Source organism: Peromyscus maniculatus, chromosome 6 (genome assembly GCF_049852395.1).
Source record: "Peromyscus maniculatus bairdii isolate BWxNUB_F1_BW_parent chromosome 6, HU_Pman_BW_mat_3.1, whole genome shotgun sequence".
Classification (NCBI taxonomy): Eukaryota; Metazoa; Chordata; class Mammalia; order Rodentia; family Cricetidae; genus Peromyscus; species Peromyscus maniculatus.
In genome coordinates this window covers 29,633,121-29,645,623 of record NC_134857.1, presented here as the reverse complement: position 1 = coordinate 29,645,623, position 12,503 = coordinate 29,633,121, and the positions used below count along the sequence as shown (strand labels likewise).

Sequence of the window (12,503 nt, the reverse complement as noted above, 5' to 3'; positions counted from 1 at the left end):
ATCAAGAATACTCTTTGAGACCCACAGCCAGTCATTATGCAAAGAGAGAGTCTAAGTAGGGGGTATCCCTCAGGTCCCTCCCCTCAGAGATCAGGGAACCATGAGGAAGAGGTGAGAAAAGATTTTAGTCAGAAGTGACAGAGGTCACCAAGAGAACGTGACCCACGGTTCACCTAAGCAGGGTTCACGTGGGTTCACAAGACTGGAGCAGCCTGTGTGGGTCTGCAACAGGCCCTCTGCATACATGTTATGGTTGTTAGCTTGGTGTTCTTGTGGGACTCCTAGTGGAAGCCTGTGTATATCTGACTCCTTTTCCTGCCAGAAGACTCTTCCCCTCCTATTGATTGAGTTGGATTGTCCAGCTTGATGTGAGAGCCTGTACCTTGTCTTACTGAATCTTGTTTTGACTTGTTTGGCTGTCATCTCCTGGAGGCTTTCTCTTTTCTGAAGCGGAGACAGAGGTAGGAGGTATTAGGGGGAGAAGGTAGGAAGGGCTGAGAGGTGTGGAGGGAGGGAAAACTGTGTTAGAAATGTGCTTGTATGAGAGAATAATCTATTTAATAAACAATACTATTTAATTTTTGATGAATGTGAATTTTATAATAGGTGATTGGACTACATCTAATATGGATTTGACTACTATAGTAATATGTTGTTTTCTTTTCTATTTTTATTTTAAATTGAAGTTTTTTCAAAGAAATCTTTTTTAATTTCACAACCATTTTGTTCTTTACTTAATTGAAAAAATATGATAAATTTTGATCATGCTTTCCCTTCCTCTAATTTCTCCAGATGCTTCCCACTCTATCTACTCAATTTTATCCTTTTTTCTCTGTGTGAAAACACACAAAAAAGAAAATAAAACAAACAAATAAAAATAAGAAACCACCTACAGCAGCCTCCATCCCCACCCCCGCACTCACAAACCAGAAACCAAAATATTCAAGCAAGAAAAAAATTCACAAATATAACACTGAGTTAATTTTGTGTTGACTAACTAGCCTTGGGCATAGGGCTTGCCCTAGATTGTGGTTGATATACCCAGTGACACTATATGCACACACACAAAAAGATTTTTATTTGTCTGTGGCTGTCAATTGTAGAAAGCTACTTGATTGGGTTGCGAGCCAATGTCTACTCCCTGCCCTTCAGTGCTGTGGTATCCTCTGGCTTAAACCTGTGCTCCTTCTGGGTGTGCTGTCAAGTCTTTTTAAGTTCAGATATGCCTCAGTCTGGTTGTGTCTGGAAGACAGTGTTTCCATGAAGTCATATATAACTTCTGCTCTTAAGTTCTTGCTGCCTCCTCTTCTGCACAGGTGATGTTTCTTAAGAGATACCTGAAAGAATAATGTCTGGGTCATCACCCACACTTATAAAATAATCTTAAAATAAACTAACAGTGAAAATGTTCTGCAACACATCATTTGTGCACTTATACACATTCATATATACATCTACAAATTCTCTCCCTGTCTCTCTCTTCTCTCACACACCTCACAAACACAGATAAACATACATACCCACATATTTGTGTTGATATATACATATATATATGTATATATATATATATATATATATATCCTTTATTTTATTAACATGCAATAAATAGCAGAGAATTTAGTGTAATAATTTCTTCTTGCCCTGGGAGAAAAAAAACATAAAATAATTTTCTCAATACTAGAAAATCTTCTTTTTCCTATGCTGTTAATTTACATAAAAGTAGCAAGTAAAAATGTGAAAGCAGTGTGCAAAGTTCCTTAATTTTCACTTATGATGTGATTTTGTGAGTGGGAAATTTTTCTGTGTAATTACAGGGCAACTTTAAGCAATTGCTTTCATCCAGCTCAAAACCCAAATTCATAATAATATGTGCATGCCTTTGCTGCTCATATTAATGTATTAAATTATGTCCTTCCTCGTCTTAAAGAAACATTAAAATTATCCAGTCAGATTTTACCTTGCTCAAAATATTTTACTTGATTTAGGGTAAAGTGTGTTTATTTCAGTTCAGTCAAATGTTGTGGAATATTAGTTGAAAATGGGCTATATATATATGTAGAATATTTGTTTAATGATGCAAACATGTGTTGCATTCTTTTATGTTGTATTTGTTTTACTCTGTGAAGCTCTGTTATTTTGCCTATCTAAAACATATGCTTAATCTAATAAGATGCTGAATGGCCAATAATTGGCAGGAGAAAGGATAGCCAGGGCTGGCAGGCAGAGAGAATAATCAGGAGGAGAGATCTGGGGAGAGAGATCAAGGAATGAAAGGAAAAGGAAAATGGACACCAGGGGCCAGTCACCCAGCTACACAGCAAGCCATAGAGTAAGAAGTAAGGAAGGTATATAGAATAGAGAAAGACAATATCCTAGAGGCAAATAGTAAATGAGATAACAGAAATAATGTAAATTAAGAAAAGCTGGCAAAAAAGGAGCCAACCTAATGCTGGGCATTTATAAGTAATAAGTCTCCATGTATTCATTTGGGAGCTGGGTGGCAGGTTCCTAAAGAGTAAAGAGCAAAAGAGTGAAAAAATGCCTCTATTTTATTAACACATATCCACCAATGTTGACTTAGAAAGTTATATTATACTCTAGAGAAGGGACTGTGAAGTGGAACTGAGTTCATAGCTTTCTGACACTGTGACAGGATTCCATAAGTTAACAACTTCACCAAGAATAGATATGTTTAACTCACCCTTTCAGAATGTTCAGTCCATAATGAATGGATTCATCTGCCTGGGGCTTAAGATATGGTGGAATGCTTGGGAGGCAAAGCCAGGCGGCTCTCTGTGAGTTTGAGGCCAGCCTGATCTACAGAGTGAGATTCAGGACAGGCACCAAAACTACACAAAGAAACCCTGTCTTGAAAAACAAAACAAAACAAAAAGATATGGCAGAGCATCAAGATCATGAGTACAGACTAGAGATGTATGTTCACTGCACAATGAAGTTAGAGAGAATGTCAAGCCTGTGTCCCCAAATCACTTTGAGGAGCTCGCCAATGACTTAGTGTTTTCCCTTCCCACTGATTAAGATTTCTCCGGCCTTCACCCACTGCAACTGCCTGGTAAACAGCACTTCAACATGCCAATTGAGATGGCTATTTTAGATATCACTATTGAAAAGGAGAGAAGAGTCTCAAGGAAATTTATGACTAGTTGATATGTTTTAGCATGTTTTGTTGGGAGTTAAGGCTGCTAGGTATTTTACATAATTTGTAGAAAGTTACTTAAAATAAGAACTGCCTTCACAATTTATGTTATTTTTCTAATTTCCATATCTTATCTTAATTAATATGAAAGCCTTTTATGTCCAAAATCATCTAAGATTGCAATGTTATATTATGTGCTAAATAATTGAGATTGAGGACTTTTAACTTTAGTGCAATCTTTCAAAGGATCCAGACAAGGTCATTGAGATATCAAACATTAGTGAATAAACAAAAGAATCCAGAGCATAGGCATGAGTCATGGTATTATCACAGAGGTTGAAAAGCACAGTCGTGTTCTTTTAATGTCTCCTAGTCAGAGAAAAAAATATAAATGAAAGGCATAGCTCTTGAATGTGGACAGGTTGGGAGAAATCTTTTATTCTTAAGTACATTTTCCTTAAAGAAGCTAGAGGAGGAAAATGTTCAGTAGTATTCTGTAAATTGAAAGGGTTGGTCTTGCCAGATCTGAAGAATTTCAATTCTAGGATCCAAGGCTTCTCTCACTTTACAGAGCCTTGACCAGTGCAAGTCAAAGAAAAATGAGCAAGGGCGGGCCTCCCCAGTGAGCAAAGGAGATGAGGAAATTTGAAAGGGCATGTGGTTAATATGTTGCCTCTTGGTTTCTGTTAATGCATTTATAGTTTTCGCTATTATCCATTGTTAACTGTTTAGTATTTATTTTCAAGTTCACTAAGAACAATTCTTGTACATGTTAATACTTCTATCATCACAGACCACTTAATATATGTCAAACTATCTAACTCTGTAATATGTTACATTTTTGCTTCGATAGAAGAACCTGGACTGTCTTATTTGTTTTATAATTGAAAAAGAAGAGTTTTGATTGAGAATTTTTCAATTTTAACCTGTGGCAGAGATTGTGTGTATATTCATTGCTATGGGGTACATTCAAGCCCTTGTATTCTGTGGTATTATAGGTGTTTGAGCCTTAAGCTTCACTGCTTGGGATTTTCTTTTCTTTCAACAATCTATTCGTTAGAGAAAGCAAAAGGGAGATTACTTGGTGTAATAGGCAGAACAGCTCCTCAAACTGCCATGCCTTAATCCCTGGAACCTGCAAATAGATAACATTACGGGGAAAATGGGAATCTGTAGATGTAATTTCATTTATAGGCTTGAAAATGGAGAGATGATCCTGGATGATCCAGACAGCTCTAATCTAATCATATTAGCTCCCAGAATCAGAGAAAAATGTCTACACAGAGACAGAAGGGGTGAAGCAGTACAAGTCATAGAATCGTAGCAGGGGAAAGATTTAATGCACCTGGGCTGACTCAAATGCAGGGTCATTTTCTGAGAGTGGGATATATATACGGGTTGTTATTCTCTAAACTCATCAAAATAACACAAGACTTCTGTGCTCCATTTGATGTGTTCAGCCTCTTGAATGACAGGCAACACATCACCCCCTGTCCCCAGAAGGAAAGCCACAGTAACTGATAACAGATTATTATTCTGAGAGAACAAAACATCACAGTCATGTAAGACAAACCATACCTGGCGCTTGATGCTCATAAAATAAAGTTACATTCCCTTAATCTGCTAATTGCAGAAGGGAAAACTTTTATACCAATTAAGAGAGTAATCCTGATATTGTTTTTCTTATTTGGTCTTTTTATTTCAAAGAAATAAGGTAGTAACTATCATCAGATGTTCACACTATTCAAACTCAAGATTTCAGAAAGAATGGAGGCATAGTAGTATGTGATTTTTATCCCATTACTCAGGAGGCAGAGGCAGGTCAAACTCTGAGTTTGAGGCTGCCCTGAACTACATAGAAAGTTTCAGTACAGCCAGAACTATATAATAGAGAAACTCTGTCTCAAAAAAGAATCAGAAAGTAAAAGAATATTTGCTTTGTAATTTTTTTTTTAAATTTTGTTTGGGGACAGAGTCTCTATTTGTAACTCAAGCTAGGCCTCCATTTTCAAGCCTATAAGTGAAATTACATCTACAGATTCCCATTTTCCCTGTAATGTTATCTATTTGTAGGTTTCAGGGATTAACCTATATATTATCGTCATGTAGGTGATATGTGTGATCACCCCACATTTGCATCTACATTGCTGGAATAAGAATCATGAGCCATCCTGCCAGCAACAACAACTATCAACTCATGTACCATGGTTGTGATTGGTTCTTTCAGAGTCATGTGTCTGATGTGAGGCTACATTCCCAGCTCCACCCCACTTCAGCAGAAGCCAGTGTGTCTCCTTTTCACCATCCCAAGTTACTCACTATCAGGATTCCGGATTTATGACCTCTAGAAAAATTTTCTCTTTGTCTTGTATCTAAGACTATTTTGTAATTATTACAGAGCCAGACCTTTGGAAGAACCCTTTAGAGAACAAAAATAAAAAAATATAAACAGAACTACAAAAGGTATGCATAAGTTGTCATAGTTTGGGATATAAGATAATAAAAGTAAGGACAATGAAATATAAATCTAATGCAAAGAAATGTACAAGAGAAGTAATTTAACAAACCAATTAAGTGCTCTCTCTATGGATTGGGTACAGAGAGTGGTGCTGGTGTGCACTTGACCTCTATTCTTTCAGAAGCAGAAAATTATTCAGCAAGCATGAAAATGAATAAGCGAAAATAATACCCTGGAGTGACACAGGGCAAATGCCTTTTGTTATAAACCTATGTTTCACATACAAATGTTCTTAATCACATAGGCATATAATAAATTATATTTTCCACATCTGCTTCTCCACACTGAAATTATGATAGAAAAAAATATAGTTATTTGAAGCTTGGATTATTTTCCTTAAAATTTACATATTCTTGCCATTTAGTCTCTAAAAGAACCGAATATTAAAAAAGAAACATTTCTCAATTTCCCTTATTGTAGGGAAGGGATTAGGAAAGGTATGCTCTGAAGTCAGACTTTATACAAATTAGATTCTTAAATCCTCCTTTCAGGATATTTTTCTAACTTCCCTTGATATTCCTGCACTACAGTATGTGTTAAACTATATCAGCTGGATAGAATGCAATGATTATATCTCTCACTGGTGTGACTATGATAATAATATCTGACATTTGGTATATTCCAAAATGTTATATTTGCATCCTGCTGCCATGTAAATATCCCAAGTGCAATTAATGCCACTCATTGGTATCCTGGTGCCGTTGTGTGAATGTAGCACCAGAAGCTCATTGCTCAGTTTGCCCTTTAATGTCGGGTAAATCAGTATTACTGAGAAAATAGCTTAGATCAAAGAAAGCCTAAACATTCAAGTCAATTAATTCATGAACTTCAATAGTCGGTGGATAGTGACTCTCTAATTTATTTTCAAATGTGACAGTTGAAGCCGAAACTGTGCGGGTTGAGAAAGCTGTACGTGTGAAGCATTCTCTGAAGGAAAACTGATTTTTGATGGCAGCACCAATTGTACAAATTGCACAAACTCATTTGGAAGTACAAGGAAGAGAAATGAACACAGAAAAATAAATGAAAGGAAATACAAATTAAGAAAGGGCTGATAAGGTCAAAAAATTACTCTTTACCAACAAAATAGTTTTATATTTTTATTTTTTGTATATTAGCAGACAAATTATATTATTCATCAAGTGTAGAAAGAACTGAATTAAAATTAATAAGCCATAATGCTCCTTATTTGTTTCCTGTTTTAGAAGTTTAATACAAAAACAATGAAATGGACATTTTCTCTAAATAAAATGGGCATTAGTCTTCCATATTAATGACTACTTTAATGATGGTCATTCTGTGCTGTATTACACAATCTTACAATGAAGGTTATATGACTGTTACTCTTGTGATAATGATATTGGCTTCTCATTTCCAATGTAATTTTCACATGGTTATAGTTAGAAATTGAATCTTTAAAATAATAATAAATAATATTACTTGCATATTTTCAAGCAAATTTACCTCTCTACACATTGGCTGTAACTTAATAAATATCTGGTACAATAAACAATAATAAAAGGTTCTTTTGCCTATAATTCTATGGACTCAATCCTTTGCTACTTGCTTTGGTGTCTTGATGTGGTAACACAGTAAATAAAGGCAAAATTATGTCACAGAGCTAAGCTGTCTTCTTTGTGGTAGGGAAAAAGTATGGAGAGAGCTGCTTTATAGATGCACCCAAAAGCATTTTCAAGAGAACTGAATAGATCTTTCACTATCTGGTTAGCTTTGTTTCTAGGTATTTTTCTTTTTAAGCTGCCATAAATGGGATTATGTTCCTTATTTATTCTTCAGTAAATTCATAATTGATATATAAAAAGACTCTTCACTACAAGGAAAATTTTTGGTTATGATAATTTGCTAAGAAAGTTTGTCGGTTTATGATTGTATACAATCATGTGGTGATTTTTGAAAACTTCCCAGGATAGCACCTGCAAATATGGAAGGTTTATCTACTATTTGTGTTATTTATATGCCCTTTACTCATCTTCCTTTTTCTATTGCTACACACATATTTCCATTCATAAATATAAAAAACATGCATTCTAGCACGCACATGAACACAAATGTATACACATATACACAAATACACATACACTTCTAAATACTTTTAAACAAAATTTAAAACACTTTCTTTGAATAAATCTTCAGTTGATTTTAAGGATAATCTTGCCATTAAACAATTATCCTGTTATTATGTCTAGTTATTACTGGCTTCCACAAGCCACCATCATCAGAGAATGGGTAGAGTGACCTAGGTTCTGGCTTCTCCACATGTTGCTAGGATGGATAACATGACTACTTTGTTATCAAGGAGTGGATGAAAGACAAGAAGAATTCTTCCTTGATAATAAAAACAAAACAAAAGCAAAAAGAAGTAAACACAACAATAGATGTTTCAGGGTTCTCCTTTCTTGTTTTTTCTTTGTTTTGTTTTTGTTTTTGTTTGTTTGTTTGTTTGTTTGTTTTGTTTCCCAGCTTGGCCTTACCACCAGCTTCCTGAATGCTGATGACTGTCAATTGCTGTATTCCTCTTGGCATGTGTTTCCAGGCTGCCTGTCAGCTCACTTTTGTGAAGTTCTTTGAGGAATACCAGTACAATGCAGTTGTTCTTGGTTAGTCATTCTTAGAACTTTTCCTCCACTTCACATCAAATGTTTGTAAATTATTTTATGTATCTAACCCTAACCCCCATTTCAAGATCACAAGCAGCCTTGTTGCAACAAAAGCAAAGAATTCTGGATGCTTCACCGTCAGATCCACTGTGCCTCTTCATTAAACACACTCCTATTACAATATACCCATCACCATTGCAACATCTCATCAAAACACTGAAGAATTTTACGTATTTAGGGGCAAAAAAGAGTAGATAATAGTGATGATTTCTTCGCCGTTTCTCTAGAAATTAAGAAAAGTATTAATGAATCATAAGTAGTATTCTTAAGACAATTTTCACTGATTTCCTTCTCAGGAACAGCTAGCTAATAAATATGTTTTAGTAGGAAAGTTGATGTAGATTATGTGGGTCTGGCAAATGGAATAGGACCATATGGAGCAAAGTATCTTCTCTGCAACTTTGAATTATTTTTACAAAGTAGCTAACCATTCTGCATGTTCTTATGACAGGAATAGTAGGAGGGGTGTCTCAGTCACAGTCCCACACATACCCTCTGCTTAGAGTGAGAGTGGATGGGAAGGTGGAAAAGAAAATGTAAGGAGACCCATAGGGAGGCAATGGCAACAGTCCCAGGAGGTAGGAGGGGGGCTTAAAAAAACTGTCACACACTGAAAAGAGAGAAGATTGCATGGATGCAGTGATAGAATTTACAGTGCATGGTGATTTGATTTTATAAAAGGAAAGGTGGGGAAGATTTTAAATTCTCAAGAGTATTTTTAATGAAAAGGATGGGTCAATGACTAGAATGTAAAGTAATTCAAACTCTGAAGTAATGAGGAATTAACTTTTTACTGGGAGTAGAAATCAAAGAAAGGATATACAGAATTAATTATTGTGAATTTCTACTCAGGAAATGTATCTGAGGAAGACATTTGACACTAGATTGAAGTTACATCATGAATGAGGGTTTGCTTTAGGTTTGGATAAAAAAGCAAATTAGAGAATAGGATGGAAGTAGTTGACATTATAAGCAAAGTAAAGACAAGTGTCTTAGTTTAGGTTTTCATTGCTGGGAATAGACACCATGACTGGTGACATATTGTGTACCTAATAAACTTATCTGGGGATCAGAGGACAGAGCCAGCCACTAGATTAGACATAGAAATCAGGCAGTGGTGGCTCATACCCTTAATCCTATCACTCAGGAGGCAGAGATCTGTCTGGATCTCTGTGAGTCCAAGGCCACACTGGGAACAGAGCCAGGCCTGGTGGCACACACCTTTAATCCTAGGAAGTGACATGGCTGGGTGGAGAATGGAATACAAGAAGACAGGAACTACGCAGCAGTTCAACTAAGACCCTCAGGGGTGAGGACTCAGAGGCTTTCAGTCTGAGAATTCAAAGAAACATGTTAGGCTGAGGAGTTGGTGAGGTGAGGTTGGCTGTGACTTGTTCCACTTCTCTGATCTTTCAGCTTTTACCCCAATATCTGGCTCTGTTTTTTTTATTCTAAGTCCTTTTAAGATTTGTGTTATACCATGACCATGGCAGCTCCTCTTATAAATAAAAACATTTAATTGAGGGAGCTCCTTTACAGTTTCAGAAGTTCAGTTCATTATTATGATGGTGAGGAGCATGGCAGTGTGCAGGCAGACATGGTGCTAGAACGGAAAGTCCTGCATCTTAACTCAGAGACAACAGGATGTAGACTTTCTGTCACACAAAGTGAAACTTGAGAAAAGAGACTTCAAAGTCTGCCCAATAGAGGCACGCTTCCTCTAACAAGACCATACCAACTCTAAAAAGACCATACCTCTGAATAGTGGAACTCCCTTTGGGGGCCATTTTCTTTCAAATCACTAAACAGGAAAAGTCACTCTTGAGAATACGTGAATGGCTGTTCAAGAAGACAATCTTCAATTGAGAATTTTCCATAGCAGAATCACAAATGGATAAGAAATATTTAAAGAAACATTAAACATCCTTAGCCATCAGGAAAATATAAATTAAACTACTTTGACCTTCCATCCTACACATATCAGAATAGCTAACATGCTGGTGATGATGTGGAGCAAGGGGAAAATTCCTCCATTGCTGTTGGGAGTACAAAATTGCACAGTCACTATGGAAATCAGTATGACAGTTCCTCAGTAAATTAGGAATCTATTTATCTCCAGACTCAGCTAAAGCACTCTTGGGTACATACCCAAAGGATGCTCAGTCACATCCTACCACAAATATACTTGCTCAACTATATTCACAGTGGCTTTATTAATAATAGCCAGGAACTGGAAACAACCTAGATGTCCCTCAACTGAAGAAAGGATAAAGAAAATGTGGTACATTTTAACATAACTGAAGTATTGCGCAGCTGTTAAAAAATGATAACAAAATTTGCAGGCAAATTAATCAAACTAGAAAAAATAATCCTGAGTCAGGTAACCCAGACCCAAAAGGACAAATATTGTATGTCCTCACTTGTAACTGGATAGTAGCTACTAAGTCAATGATAAACATCTACTATCCTTGAACTCAGAGAGGTTAGGTAAAGCAGAGGGCTCTAAGGTAGACACATGGACTTCCATAAGAGAAGAAATAGAATGAATTTTGCAGGGGTCTGTGGGAAGGTTGGGATTGGACCTGGAGAAATCAAGTGTGTTGTGTGTGTGTGTGGGGGGGGGTGTAGTCAGACTTTCTTTTGACTGCTAGCTCCCAAATAAGGAAACATTTTATTATTTATTGTGGAAGTTTGGCCTTAGCTTAGGCTGGTTATTAACTAGTACTTATAATTTAAATTAGCCAGTTTATAATCATCTATATTCTGCCCTGTGGCTCATTACTTCTCCTCAGTACCATATGACCAACTTCCTCTGTATCTGACTGGCAAATCCTCCACCTCTCAGACTCCTTTCTAGAGTTCTTATCTCTGCCCAGAAGTCACACCTATCCTCTCCTGTGTAGCTAATGGAAGTTCAGCTATCTGTTAAACCAATCAGGTGTTTTAGGCAGGTGAGTTAAAACAGAGGAATCTTCACACAGTGTATAAAAAGATGGTCCCAACCCCCTTTTAGTCCAATAAAAAGCTCTTTCTCTAACATCTCTAAATTATATACAATAAAACAATTATTAGGTTAGAATTATCTTCACAATGTTCAGCTCATTTGTATTTGGAAACTGGAGAAAGTACTCTATTATCTATCCCTATCCTGGTGAATTTTGTACCTAAATCATTTTCTATCACAACTTGTATTACCAACATAAAAACATCTTTTTAGACCTTAAACAATTTTCTTACATAAACTACTCAAGCTTTTATGTCTCTCAACTTTTATAAACTTTATATCTATTTCATGAGTTTATTTTTTTTTCAATTTTGTAACAAAGAAAACTGTAAAACTATAATTATCCAGTTTTCATCCCCATCAGAGACTTGAGAAGGATAAAAAATATTACCTGAGTAAACAGGAAGAGCAGAGCAAACAAACATCTTCCAAAACTGTAAAAATGACAAAGACAGCTGCCTGCCAGGACAGTCACCCAAGTTTCCTCTGCAATGATGAAGAGTCCATCTTTGGCTTACAGGCCTAGAATATCTAACAGACTTTTCTCTGAATCAAGAATTTTGAAGGACAGTTCTATCTTATCTTAACAAAGTTCAACAGTCAGCAGTCAAATGCCTTTGTGAGCTGCTGGTCACATTTGGACAACATACTATCAGCAGTCCAGGCAAAGGCAGTTTATTGCTACATTTAAAACAAACTTTATATGGAGATTCTTCATATTATGCTGATCAATTTCTCTGAAGTAGATTAGTAGATGTATCACACTGTCCTGAAAGCATTATGTTATTAAAACATTATGAATGCCACATTTTGTAGATTTCTGAAGTGTTTGAAGACCACCTATCTATCTAAACTATATCTCTCTTTAACCATGAAAACACCTAATTACAACTTTGATTGCTGTAGATGAGTAACTACTAAACTGTATTTTTTTTTAAGTTGCACTTTAAAAATATTCTTTTTTTTCTTTTGTCTTCCTTTTATTTTATTTTTTTATTTTATAATTAACTTAATTTCACATATCAGCCATGGATTCCCCCATCCTCCCCTCCCCCCAGCTTTTCCCCAGCCAGCCACCCCCATTCCCACCTTCTCCAAGGCAAGGTCTCCCCTCGGGAGTCAGTCCGACCTGGTAGACTCAGCCGA

The 12,503-nt window shown here is 36.2% G+C and overlaps 1 long non-coding RNA gene across 1 annotated transcript; it reads right to left on the bottom strand.

Moving 5' to 3' along the window:
- Positions 1 to 1,055: 1,055 nt before the first annotated feature.
- On the bottom strand, positions 1,056 to 11,897 carry LOC143273727 (uncharacterized). The gene is made up of 3 exons (XR_013051913.1): positions 11,749 to 11,897; positions 10,109 to 10,192; positions 1,056 to 1,337 (listed from the first exon to the last, which is right to left on the bottom strand). It is a non-coding gene; the product is annotated as an uncharacterized LOC143273727 (long non-coding RNA).
- Between the last annotated feature and the right edge of the window lie 606 nt (positions 11,898 to 12,503).